Below are 13748 nucleotides of genomic sequence, written 5' to 3'. Positions count from 1 at the left end.
AAGAGCTTCTTTTAAGAGAGATGTATATTAAATTAACATTTTACCTTTTACCAGACAGATTTTTGTAATACAGTTCACACACAGAATTTTTCTCCGCCTCAACATTGGCTTGAAATGTACTAGTTAGAACTGTGCAGGATCAGAGGGCAGATTATAAAAAGAGACATAAATATGTGGGTGGCTCCAAAATAAGGAAGTGTGACCTACAGGCAGGACTCTCTCAAATGAAACTGCATTATAGCTTTGCCTGTTTTTATCACTGAAAGAGAAACCGGTTTGGGGATTTGACTCCTCCCTACACTTCCTGGTGGCGCAAAGAGGCTGGCTTAACTTGGCTATTGGGCATTCTCAGGTAGCAAGGCATGAAACACCAAGTATTTCCACATTCTGGCTATGCCTAGCTCCCAGAATGGCCAAACAGCTGGGGGTAGATTAGAGCAGCCCCAAGCCATTTCTAATTTATATAGGATGCCAAATTAGAGTCCTGCACTTGGGACGGAAGAATCCCAAGAATTGTTACAGGCTGGGGACCAACTGGCTAATTAGCAGTTCTGCAGAAAAGGACCTGGGGATTACAGTGGATGAGAAGCTGGATATGAGTCAACAGTGTGCCCTGGTAGCCAAGAAGGTGAATGGCATATTAGGGTGCATCAGGAGGAGCATTGCCAGCAGATCTAGAGAAGAGATTATTCCCCTTTATTCGGCTCTGGTGAGGCCACATCTAGAGTATTGCATCCAATTCTGGGCCCCCACTATAGAAAGGATCTGGACACATTGGACAGGGTCCAGCGGAGGGCAACCAAAATGATTAGGAGGTTGGAGCACGTGACCTATGAGGAGAGACTGAGGGATTTGGGTTTGTTTAGTCTGCAGAAGAGAAGAGTGAGGGGGGCTTTGATAGCAGCCTTCAACTTCCTGAAGGGAGGTTCCAAAGAGGATGGAGAGAGGCTGTTCTTAGTGGTGACAGATGGCAGAACAAGGAGCAATGGTCTCAAGTTACAGTGGGAAAGGTCTAGGTTGAAAATTAGGAAAAACTATTTCACTAGAAGGGTGGTGAAGCACTGGGATGGGTTCCCTAGGGAGGTGGTGGAATCTCCATCCCTAGAGGTTTTTAAGTCTCAGCTTGACAAAGCCCTGGCTGGGTTGGTTTAGTTGGGGTTGGTCCTGCTTTGGGCAGGGGGCTGGACTCGATGACCTCCTGAGGTCTCTTCCAGCTCTATGATAAGTTTTCAAAAAGTTTCCAGATAAGCAGACCCGCTAGCAGCAGGGAGAGGAAAAGGGGCAGACATTGCTACTGCTGCAGCACCCTAAGCCCTGAGCCCTTTCAATCACCACCAGAGCGTGACATGACATGTTCAAGGTGGCTCTAAGGGTTGGGAGGTGCCCCCAGCCCCGCCCCTTCTGCCCAAGGCCCCGCCCCTTCCAGGAGTGTGGAAGCGCCCCCACTCCCACCTTGCCCAGGGGCCCAGCATGGCTGCTGTCTCCCCTGCAGGCCAGAAAGCCAGAAAGGCTGCAGAAAGCCCTGTGTGTAAATCCAATAACAGAATAAACTCCCGAGGGGCCTCATCCCAGACTTCTTTTGCACGGGTAATACATACCAATTCACTTTAAGATCCAATTCCTACAGGCTGAAGTAAATGTAAAGTCACGGCTGATAAAGTTTGTGGATGACACAGATTGGCAGACTGGTAATTAATGGTGGGGCCAGGAAAGTTGTATAGAGCAGTCAGGTTTGCTCGGTAAGCAAGACCCATTCAAACAGAATGCTCGTGAATGCAAACACAAGGTCATACATAAAAGAACCATTTGGGACTTGAATAAAAGCTCTGTGTAGCTTGAAAGCTTCTCTCTCTCTCCTCAGTGGACGATGCTCCAATAAAAAAATATGATTACACCCACCTTAGTGTCTCTAACAGCTCAAAGCAGTCATCGTGGCGGAATCATCATCCAATGGGGGAGTTTTCAGTAGCGCTCTCAGGAATTGGAACTATCCTGACACAATTCAACATTTTCATCAGTGATCTGAAAATATAAAGTAATTAATTTGTGGGTGACACTAAGATTGTCGAAGCTGTTATCAATGACTCTGGACCACTTGGTAACTTGTATAATGATGTATTTGGCTGTATTAAAACACATCTAGGAACAAGGAATGCAGGTCATATCAACAGAAAGGGGAGAAACTATATCCTAGAAGGCAATAAGTATGAAAAGGTTCTAGAAGTCTGATTCAGGCAGGTTGCGTATATGTCTTTCATAAAGGGCCAGCCCTGTGACAGGATCTGATAAATGTTTACATCTGCCTGAGCTGGTGTTAGCACCTGAAAAAGATGCACCTGCGTGCACAGATCCAGCTGTGTATGCTGCAAATGCATCTGAAAGAATGAACAAAAGAACAAGAGAAAGCTGAAGGAGTCTGGAAAAAAGCATGCTGATGTTATTCACTGAAACTAAAGTCTTAGATGTAAGCCAATTGAGATTTAAAAAAAGAACAGTTCTGACAGTCATATACTCTTAATATCCTTAGCATAAATCAAACTGTCATCATTTATCATTTGCAAAGCAGAATTTGATAGTAGGCACATGAAGCAGGAGTGGAATATAAAGGGCATAATTAGTATCAAAACTGAGTACACAGATTTTATGCACAAACCACTTTATAACCTTAAGGTACAAATCTCTAGTGCTCCTGAAAGAAGAGTGTTTGTGGGGGGGAAAGGAAGACACACAAAAAAAGAAACTGTTAGTCTGAATCTGTAAGAACAACAAGAAGTCCTGTGGCACCTTATAGACTATTAGATTTATTGTAGCATAAGCTTTCGTGGGCAAAGACCTTTCGTGGGTCTTTGCCTATGAAAACTTATGCTCCAATAAATCTGTTAGTCTATAAGGTGCCACAGGACTTCTCGTTGTTGTTAAGACAGGAAAAATGTAAGTTAGATGCGCGCGCACACACACACACACACACACACACACACACACACAGAGGAGGGGATAACGCCATCAGCAACTGGACTCACTCCTGAAAAATTCCTCTTGAAACCTCTCCTACTACAGTAAACTTCCGATAATCTGGCACCTTTAGGACCCAGGGGGGTGCCGGATTATCAGATATGACGGACTATCGGAAGGGGGGGATTATGAGGGGTCTAAGGTGGGGTGGAGGGATGCCACCCCAGACCCTTCATAGCCCCCCCTTCCAATAGTCTGGCTCTGCCCCAGGCGTCCCTGATTCGGCCGCTGCTGGTCAGTTTCAGCAGTGGCTGAATCAGGGATGCCTGGGGCAGAGCAGATGGGGTGCTGCCGGGTTGGTCCCGCAGCACCGCCCCTCGGCACTGTGAGACCAACCCGGCAGCACCCCAGATGCTCTTGGGGATGCCTGGGACAGAGCAGTTGGGGTGCTGCCGGGTTGGTCCCGCAGCGCCGAGGAATGGCATTACGGGACCAACCCGGCAGCACCCCAGCTGCTCTGCCCGGTCCCCGATTCAGCTGCTGCTGAAACTGACCAGCGGCTTATTCCAGGAAGCCCGGGACAGAGCAGCACCTCAGCTGCTCTGCCCCCAGCTTCCCCAATTCAGCTGCTGGTCAATTTCAGCAGCGGCTGAATCGGGGAATCCAGACGCAGAGCAGCTCCAATTGTCCGGCAGCCAGAGCACTTCCAGATTCCTGATGGTGCCGGACCATCAGGAGTGCTGGAGCATTGGATGCCGGACCAATGGAGTTTTACTGTAGTATTTCTGAGCACCCCATTTAAGAGGAACAATTTTCTGTCTAGACTCCAGGCTTTTAACATTGATCAGGCAGCCACTACTGAATGGCTAACAGAGTGAATCCACTCACCACCTTTGTAAACTAATGTTTTTTCCAACTACTGCTACAATTCCAAGTGCACAGGCCCCTCCCATCTGATCTGATTTACTTGGAGAGCAGCTGGACATACCGGTGCCCACAGACTCACAGTGTGAGCACTTCGATTTTTGAAAGGCTCATGTTGTATATTTAAAAATCACAACTTCCTCTTCCCCCCAAGTGAAGACTTCCATTGGGGGCAAGTGACAGTTGAGTGACAGGCTATTTCCAGGAGCTTCCTTGTGCAAACCAAAAAAGTTGCCTGCCCAATACCAGCCTGATTCAGGGCCAGACTCGACTCTACTATTAGCAAAGGGCCAACAGACTTGCTGGACCGCTCCGAAAGGTGTGTGTGGGGGGATGGGCTGGCTCTGCACTCCCAAAAGGGGCAAGGCCTAAGGCAGAAGGGGCAGGGCTGGGAGCAACCAGCTCTCAAAGCTGCCCAGGGCACACTGGGCATTGCTTTGTTAGCAATTTAAAGAGTCCAGGGCTCTGGCTGCCACTGGTCCTGCAGTAATGATGGCCAGGAGCCCCAGGCCTCTTTGAATCACTCAGGGCAATTATCCCCTTTGCCTCACTGTGTTCGCGGGGGCCTGACTGTCGGGCTCTGTCTGGAACGTAACTCTTGCGTTTGCCAACCGGTCTTGACATTTTAGACTTTTGCTGCTGCATGAGGATGATGGCGAGAGGCTTTCATCGTAGCCACTTCAATTTGGTTTCTCTGTTAACAAGGCGAACTGCGAAAGAGATATTAAAATACACTTACTAAGCAAATATGGTTGTGGCTAACAAAGTGCTGCAAGTACAATGCAATGTTTCCGAACACAGCAGCAACAAGATTGTTTTCTAGTGCTGCTTATTAATTTTTGAAGGGGTTGATTTCAAATGCTAGCAGTGTTCTTTAACAAGCTAGGGTTTAAAGAGATAAAAATAGCTAGAAAGCATTAAAATTAGAACCGTGGGCTGCTCTATTCATGTGTTTGCAGAAGTCCTATTAACATTAACGAGTTCTGTACCTACAATGCACAGCTGGCATGTTGTATTCTGGGTTCCTCATCTTCCTCTAAAGAAGACAGGGCACAGCTGAAGATTAGACAGTGCACAGAGGTGGACCGGTGCTCTAAGATAGTACAGAGAGGCCAATATCTAGATGCCTGGTTGGTATGAGTCTTGCTCATAGTCAAATGATTACCAGTTTTGGCGTCAGGAATTAATTTCCCCTTTGCTCACATTAGCTGGAACTTTAGGAATTTTTGGCCTTCTTCTGCAGCATAGGGTGTGTTCAGGGCTGACTTATCCATTAGGCACAGTAGGCACAGTGCCTAGGGCCCATGATACTTTTAGGGGCCCACGAAAATGTTTTAATTTCTTTTAAAATCAGGAGAAAAAAAAATGAACTTTTAGGGTTGAAGAAAATGTTTTAATTTTTTTCTCGCATCAGAAAAAAATGAAACTTTTAGGGCTCACGAAAATCTATTAAATTTTGCCTAAAACAGAAAAAAATAAAATGTTGAAGTATTTAAAGTGATATCAACAATAATTTTTAATATTTTTTTTTTTTATGGAGGAAGGGGCCCATGAAGGTAAGAGTGTCTAGGTCCCACGAAAGTCATAATGTGACCCTGGGTATGTTGAATCCGCTGGGGTTAGCTCGGCATTTGTCACCAAAGCATTGGCCTCACTCCTCAGGCACTGGATGGTACCTTGGTTTCTCCTGTTCTCGAAATAACCCTTATTTCTCATACAATGAGGTTTACCAGTTATTTCAAGAAAAGGGTTTTCTCTCGAAATAACCACGTTTTAACAGCGTGTGTTATTTCGAAATAGCACTATTCTGAAATAGCGCCATAACGTGAATATGCAAATGAAGTGCAGGATACTTAAATCCCGGCTTCATTTGCAATTTCGAATGTCTTCATTTGCATCCCTCTCTTGAGAGAGGGTGCAAGTGTAGACATACCCTAGGAGATCTACTGTGGATTGAGGTCATGGCATGGCTCTTCCTCTAGTTACACTGGGTGATGCTGCATCTCAAATCTAAAAGGCTGACCATGGGCGGTTAGGCTCTGAGAAAGAAAGGGGGGATTTAACTCAGAGCTTGGCCTACATTTAAACAGAAGCTATAAAACTTCCAAGCTTTTATTTAAAATTGTGGGCCAAGTTCTGCTTGTTACCCCAAAGCAACTCCAGGCTTTATTGTTCCAAATGTGAAAAATGTTTTAAATAATTTTTTGCACAAAAAATTATTATGCACCATTAAATAACTAACTAGCCTTTGAGACTGCCATTATTCTTTGTTTATTCTATGTACTCTGGGCAAAATTCATCCCAGAATACAGCACCCTACAGAGCCCTAGGAACCTTATGATGAGGTCTTAAGTGATGCATAAGATCTTGCATGTCCCTTATCCTGGAGTGAATTTCACCCTTAAAAGCGAGGTGGGCACAAACTAACGCAAAAAGAATTCCCTAGGCAGCTACAGTAGTGCTGAATTCATTCATTCATTTAATTTTTTTTTTTTTTGGTAACATACAAGGAGAGATTGCAATCACAGGAAAGCAGATGAGACTCATTGCGGAAGAGGGGAAAAGTCACAGCTGCGAATACTAAAGGTCCTCAGATAATTCACAGTTTATAGCAACACTTGAAATGGTTCTGAATGTTCTAGTCAAGCATCTGCTTTGTTTATATTTTTTCCTAGCAATGTGAGATTTCAGAGCCCAGAGTTTCTGCTTCACTCCTCGCTCTCAGCAATGGCTTGCAATTTCTTGCCAGAGGGTGCACTTTGCTAATTATCTATCAGAGAGCCGCAGTGTAGTGTGTGTCTGCAGCACCATGACTATGGCTCCTAGGCACTACAACAATGATAAATACTATTAATACATAGTAAGAAGGGAGGAAGTATTAGAGCTGGGATTTGAACATGCAACATACACTGATGCCTAACTCCCTTAAGACCATTTAAAACTCCCAGTCTACAATTTCCGTTCATTTCTATTGATATGTTATGTGGTTTGATTGAATCAAGGAGAGATATTCAAGGAAGCTGAAAAAACCTTAATGAGGACTCAGTGGTTCTCCCAGCAAAGGCAGTGGGGAATCTCTCATTGACTGATATAGTGTGAGAGGAGACTCGCAGCATGGTATTTAACTGTGCAGGGGGGTCAGCAAAAGGTCTGTGGTCCAGTTAAGTGCCTCTAAAACTCTCAGGCAAAGCTTAAATGCCACTTGCGTGGTACCTAAGATTTGTGCTGGCCTTCTGCACAAGGGTGAGAGTCACCCACACAGACTTCTAAAGCCGGGAATGAAGACTATATGTTTTAAACTAAATAACAAAACCACCCAATATCCACTGGAAATCTGTGACAGGAAAAATACTAACAAGTCACTAAACAACACCCAGCATTGGGAAAACATTTAGAGTGTTAACACAGTTGTCAAATCAGAGAACAGAGTATTAAAGTTTCAGATGGTGCATTACATCCCCCAGAAGATGTGTTTAAAACTTTTATGTTCATATTAATAAGCTATGAATCAATGCTTTAATAGACTATGAAATATACCCTCATGGCAAACCAGAAAAGAATGTGGCTCTGTCTACAGTTTTTATACTCCAGGTGCTTTTTACTAAGGCATTAAAAACTGGAAGTACAACATCTGTGTAAGAGACTGGCTGATAATGGCTGATATGTTCATGAGACCAACATTCATCATTGTGAGCGCTTTGGTTTCTAGGGGTCCATGAAACCATTTCAAACTGAAGTCTCCCATTAGTCCAATGCATAGACAGAACGTGAGAAGGACAGTACAAGCTTTCCCACTGCACAACTCATCTACGTCTATCTGTCTCATCTCTGATCCAGAGGGGGAGAGGACAGTAATCCCCATGCCCTCCCACCTCACGCAGCCCATTGTAGTACCGACTATTGGTACCCACTGCATTTTTGCTCAGCAACTCTATTCAGCAAGGCCACTTTACAGCCATCAAAGAGTAACAACTTTCAATCAAAAACGGAGTAAGAAGAGCTCTTGTGCAAAAGGAGGTTTTTGTGCAAAAAGGCGCCATCTACACAGTGCTTTTTTGTGTGAAAACCTCTTCCAGAAAAAGGATCAGAAGATAATATGCAAATGAGAGTGAGATATGCAAATGAGCGCTCCATTTGCATTTCCTCTTCCAGAAAAAGTTCGTAGTGTAGCTGTAGCCTCAGAGCAGCAATCAGAGGATCCGTTTTCCATTTCCTGTTCCCTGATCCAGGCAGTTCCCTAAGAGCTTCTTCTATTCAAGAGAAGGAAGGTCGATTTGGACCCCGAGCAATGCTCCCTCTACTCTTTTCCATCCATATGTGGATTTTTTCCATCCATGAGCAGAATAATTTTTACGTGCCCCGAAGCATGTGGGAATGTGCACTACCAGTAGGCACAAAACCTAGTTGTGGGCACTATGCTAATCAGCTAGGCAGCATTTGAAACTCTCCTGAGCAGCTTCACAAACTCACAGCTTATAGAGAACACTGATGTCCCTGGACTCTCCCCTACATGAAAAACCAGCCAATCATCCACAACAATTTTGCCATCAGAGCTTTAGCTTCAATCCTTGGCAATAGTCAGGACGGGCACATCTCACGAGGGAGTGTCTATAATATTCCCATCAGAGGGGCAGCCACGTTAATCAGCATCTGCAAAAACTATGAGGAGTCCTGTGGCACCTTTAGGATTAACCGATTTATTTGGGCATAGGCAACGTGTTGGGAGTGCATGTGGGGCCACATGTACTGTGTTGGGGGTGCACTTGCCCAAGGCAGGAGGGGCCAGCGAGCAGCTGGCAGTGGGCTAGCAGCTGGAGGACCAGTGCCAGCAGCAGGAGTCTGCACCCCTCCCTGCCCCCCTGCACTCACCAGCCGTGGCGGTGGGAAAAGTGAAGGCCAGGTGATTCTAGCCCATGCAGCGCCGCTCCCCTACCGTACCGTTCTGGTGAGTGCAGGGCAGAGTGCAGTGCAGACCTCTGCTACTTCCACCTGCCCTGCCACTTCCCTATGGGTGAAGCAAGGGTAGGGGTGGAGTAAGGGACAAGGCAGGGCTGGGGAGACGCAGGGCCTGGAGTGGAAGGGGGTGGTCCTGGCCCTTCCCTGGGCAGGGGGAGGGCACATGGCTAGTGAACCCCCTCTTCATGGCAAAGACCCGTGAAAGCTTATGCCCAAATAAAGCTGTTAGTCTTAAAGGTATCATGAGACTCCTTGTTGTTTTTATAATATTCCTACATCTCTTCAGCAGTGCACTTTAGCTTTCATGCTGGGCATGAAACCAAATCCTGGTGCAAGACCGAGCTCCACAACCTCTACACTGAGAGAAACTGTATCTTTGCTTCACAAATGATTTTAAATGCTGTGGATTCAAGACTCGCAAAACAACGATTTGACTTTCTGTAACAAAACACCTAATTTATTCTTATTAAGAAAGAAAAAGTTTCCGGGGAGTAACAGATCAAAACAGATGTCAAACCGGCTTACACAGTAAAAAAGTTACTTTTAACAGAAGCTCTGGCTCATTATCTGGTTTTCTCCAGAAACTTATAGGTAGCTGAAACGTTCCACCCTTACCAGCTGGCAGTTCATAAAATTATATAAGCTAACACCTTGTTTTAAGTGTTGTAGCTATATCTGGGCCCAGGATATTAAAGAGACAAGGTGGGTAAGGTAAATACTTTTTATTGGCCCAGCTACCGGTGGTAAAGGGAGACAAGCTTTCGAGCTACACAGAGCTCTTCATAGCTTTGAAGTCTGACACTTTGACCAACAGCATATTACCTCACCCACCTTTTCTCTCTAATTACTAATTTTTATAAGATGAGGTTCGTTCTCTACTGGGGATGGTTACACGAGAAGAGGAGGAATTTTGGGGGATTGTTTACACACATCCTGCTATGCTTAAATTGGAGACATCAAAGCCAAAAAACCACAATGCCTTGAATTCCCTTTAAATTCCTCAAATTGTCATTAAATCTTTAATGGTGTCCCGGGCTCCCCTCAGCAGTGATGCTGAGCTGGTGCTTCTCTGCCAAACCCCACTAGGGTCAGTGGTTGATAATGCTCGATATCGTCCTGTGGTTATTTCCGGGCTCTTTAAGCCAATGCGAAAGCGGCATGGAAACTTGCCGGGCACCCTACACTGGTTTCACATGCAGCCAACATCTCAAGTCACAGCACTTCTTACTCAAAGGAAACCTTCTGGAAAGAGGGTCAAAACAGCAGTTGCATTTAAAGAGTTAATTATCCAAAATGAAAGAGAAATGCTTCTTCACATGTAACCTTTCGTGCCATTGGCCTAAGCAGAATGGAGGCCATTCTCCTGTAGAAACATACAGTCTAACATGCTGCTTCACAACAGGCTGTATCTGTTATAGACATTTGCATTCAAATGCGGAACAACTCCTCCGCCTCATTATATTTAGAATTATGAATACTTGGTGTGTCTAAATATATTCCAAAGAGATGAACCTCGGAAAACTGAATCTTTAATCTGGGGCAAGTACTGGAGAATCTGGTGAGATACAGCAGCAACTACCATTAGTACATGCTTCCTCTCCTTCCCTCTCCCACTTCCATTTGAAGTAGGAAGGAAGTATACTGGAGCATTACTGATGGAAAACAGGAACATATGCAGATAATCTCTGGCTGACAGGGCCAGGGCATTAGCATCAGGCATGGGCCAAGGGCCAGGAACAAATTACAAGGAATCAGGCAGGGTTGGAAGACAGAAGATGAGAAGTGGGAGACAAACTAGTGGGCAGGATCCAGAGCCATTTACAAAGAGTCATTCCAAGTCAGAATACCAAGAGAGCAGGGTCAGCAGACAGGAACAGGCGAACACCATACCAGTACCCATAGCAGAATGAAGTCCAGTCATACAACCAACTTCCTGGTTCCTCCTCTGGCTTAAATAGAGGCTATAGCTAATCAGGAGCCTGGAAACTCACCCAATCAGAATGCAGAGGCCTCGATGGAGCTTCATGGGCCCCAGTCCCAGCCAATATGTGAGAGCTGCCAGGTGGCTGGCTGGAGCGTGACGACGCCCACGGACCTGGGTTCGAGACCCGCAGGTACTGACATGATATAAGGATTTTTCCATAATGGTATACCATGCTAAAGGCTAAGAGAGACTTCATGTCCTCTGCCATTGTGGTGACTATATCCTGCCTTGAAACATGTATCCAGACCCTAAATCACTATCTGACATGGCTGCTTCTGCACCACCTTAGGAGCCAGCTCTGCTCTGTTTAGGGAGGGATAGCTCAGTGGTTTGAGCATTGGCCTGCTAAACCCAGGGTTGTGAGTTCAATCCTTGTGGAGACCATTTAGGGATTTGGGGCAAATATTTGTCAGGGATGGTACTTGGTCCTGCTGTGAAGTCAGGGGACTGGACTCAATGACCTTTCAAGGTCCCTTCCAGTTCTAGGAGATAGGCAATCTCCATTAATTTAAAAAAAATAATTTAGTCTGCTTAGACCTGGTTGCACATGTCTCCGAGATCATTGATTCTCCCACATCCAGGATGCCCACTCTGAACAAAAGCAGCTGCTCCCAAGATGAAACACAGAATTCATCCCGTTCGTGGAGCCAGACATTATGGAAGAAACTCTTCACTTTGGGAAAGGAAAAGTATTTAAAAACTACCTCTTTAAATATGGCTGCCATTTTTGACCCTCTCCTTGCTGAAAGCTTTCCCTTTGCTGAAGGGTGCTGTGAGTTGAGACATTGGCTGCATGGTAATCTAGTGTAAGATGCTAGGCAAGTTTCCATGTTGCCTCCACTTTGGTTTAAACAACCTCACACAAGGGCGATCACCCAACTTTATCGACCACTGGTGGAGGTGGGCCAGCGGAGTACCAGCCCAGCATCCATACCGAGAGGTACATGGGTGCAAAAATTAAAGACTGAATGAATTTCTGAGAACAGACATATGAATCGGAGCTTGGAAGGAAGGCAAGGCACACTTTTTCGACCTTGACTGGCAAAGAACCATCGCCAAATGTCACCATCCACCACCATTATTCTGGTGCTTTCAGTCACCTCCAGTCCACAGCAGGTGAAAGATGTCCATCTGCATGCACACTCCCTGCTGAGAGAGATTGTCAAAACAGCTTTTGAATAGGGAAATTGACTATCTCCTCTGAAGCATGCCATAGTTTTGCTAATTCTCAAGAAGCCACCTCTGAACCCAGCACACTTTACAAACTACGGGCCAGGGCAAAATCTGACACTTTTGAGCAAAATAATTGAGAGAAAGTAGTAAAGAACCATCTTCAAATACAAGCTCTTTGGGGCAGGAACTGACTTGGTTATCTGTGTGTACAATGCATACCGTAACGGGGTATGACTGTAATACAAGCAAACAAATCTACCTCCAGAGAGCTTAGCTGTGGATCTCCATGGTGCTTGAATCTTTCCCCTTTGATTATAAACATTAACATGAAGCCACAAGGCAAATGTGTGTCTCAAATGTTAGCAACTTCCGGGGCATACCCAGCTGATGCAAATAACACCACCTCCTACACTTACCCCAAATGATCGTCTGGATGTCAGGCAGCTAGCTGGATGAAGATGAACCTACCCAGAAGATGACAATGTTTGTGGGAAGATGGAAACGCTGCAGAGACTCTGTATCTATTATTGCCTCACCCTCCAGCATAGGAATTGTCACTCCATCCTGAAGATGGACCCAGTTGCTTCTGGACATGCAAAAAACGACATTACAAAAATGCTTTCCTTCTTCTTTGACCAGCCAAGAGACTGCACTCATCTTAGCAAACACAGGTCTGACCATGGCGAGTCAGGTCTTTGTAACTTCCATATTCCCAGTCACCAAAAGTGCTTCAGCATGGACCCAAATGCAGCACCTGTCTCCTCAACTGCAATATTTACCTGTGGTGCTTATGTGAGCACCTCAGAATCTTTACTGCATTTATCCTCGAAAACCTCTGTGAGGTAGGGAAGTGTTATCCCCATTGTACAGATGGGAAACTGAGGCACAGAGAGACTGAATGACTTGCTCAATGTCTCACAGGAAATGTGTGGCAGAGCAGGAACGGATCCAAGGTCTCCTACTGATGAAGCTAGTGCTCTAACCACTGAACCATCCTTCCTGATGAATCACTGAGAGCACAATACCTCACTGCTCCCCTCCCCATAGAATACTGGGTCACATTTATAGTCTTTGTGTTAATCACAGCTACTCAGAAAACTGCAACGCAAAAGAAATTACAAACAACTGAAGTCATGTTTTTGAAAAATTGAGCAGATTCCCTTCCTGACCCCATATTCTGACCAGCTTTGGCATAAATCATCAGAACCTTCCATAGTACTGGCCCAAAATGCCTCAGAGACTATTGTTTTCTTTGTGACAATGGCCCTCCTCGGGAACTATGAAGCTGACAACCTCAAAAATCAAGCTCCTGAAAGTGGGAGACAGAATTCTTTTAGCAACAGTTAGAAGTCATTCCTGAAAGGGTTCAGAAGATCACAGTTCTCATTGCATTTACGATGACATGTCAAAATCACTTCCGGCCAAACAAAGGAGAGGGGAGAGAGAGAGAGAAAAGAAAAGAAAGAACAGAGGAAAGCAGACAAAAGAAAGAGTAAATAAATTGAAAACGAAATAAAATCAAAAAACCCAATACTGCAAGCAATCTACAAGTAATTAGGAAGTAAAATCACACCATCAGGCAATTGAGAATTAGGTAATTTTGGATGAAAAATTAGGTAGTGCAGCAACGTGTACTCTTACAAGAATCAAGATACAGATCATGCAGATTTTCTCTACAGGAAATGTTAAAGATTTGTCTTGAAACGCTCATTTTTCTGAAGTGGCAATTCCTCTTCATTTGCTACTTGGAGCAAATTTG

At 45.0% G+C, this 13748-nt stretch overlaps 1 protein-coding gene across 3 annotated transcripts in view; it reads right to left on the bottom strand.

Annotated features, from left to right (window-relative positions):
* Positions 1–13748, bottom strand: part of PAK5 (p21 (RAC1) activated kinase 5) — a 205435-nt gene that overhangs the window by 159482 nt on the left and 32205 nt on the right. For all 3 annotated transcript variants that reach the window (XM_075925678.2, XM_075925681.2, XM_075925679.2), the window contains exon 2: positions 1900–2022. The gene's annotated coding sequence lies outside the window, so the exon portion shown is untranslated. The remainder of the gene's footprint in view (positions 1–1899; positions 2023–13748) is intronic.

The sequence above is a fragment of the Pelodiscus sinensis genome, chromosome 3 (genome assembly GCF_052426305.1).
Source record: "Pelodiscus sinensis isolate ZL-2025 chromosome 3, ASM5242630v1, whole genome shotgun sequence".
Classification (NCBI taxonomy): Eukaryota; Metazoa; Chordata; order Testudines; family Trionychidae; genus Pelodiscus; species Pelodiscus sinensis.
The sequence above is the reverse complement of the archived record's forward strand: the minus strand, read 5'-3'. Positions and strand labels throughout refer to the sequence as shown.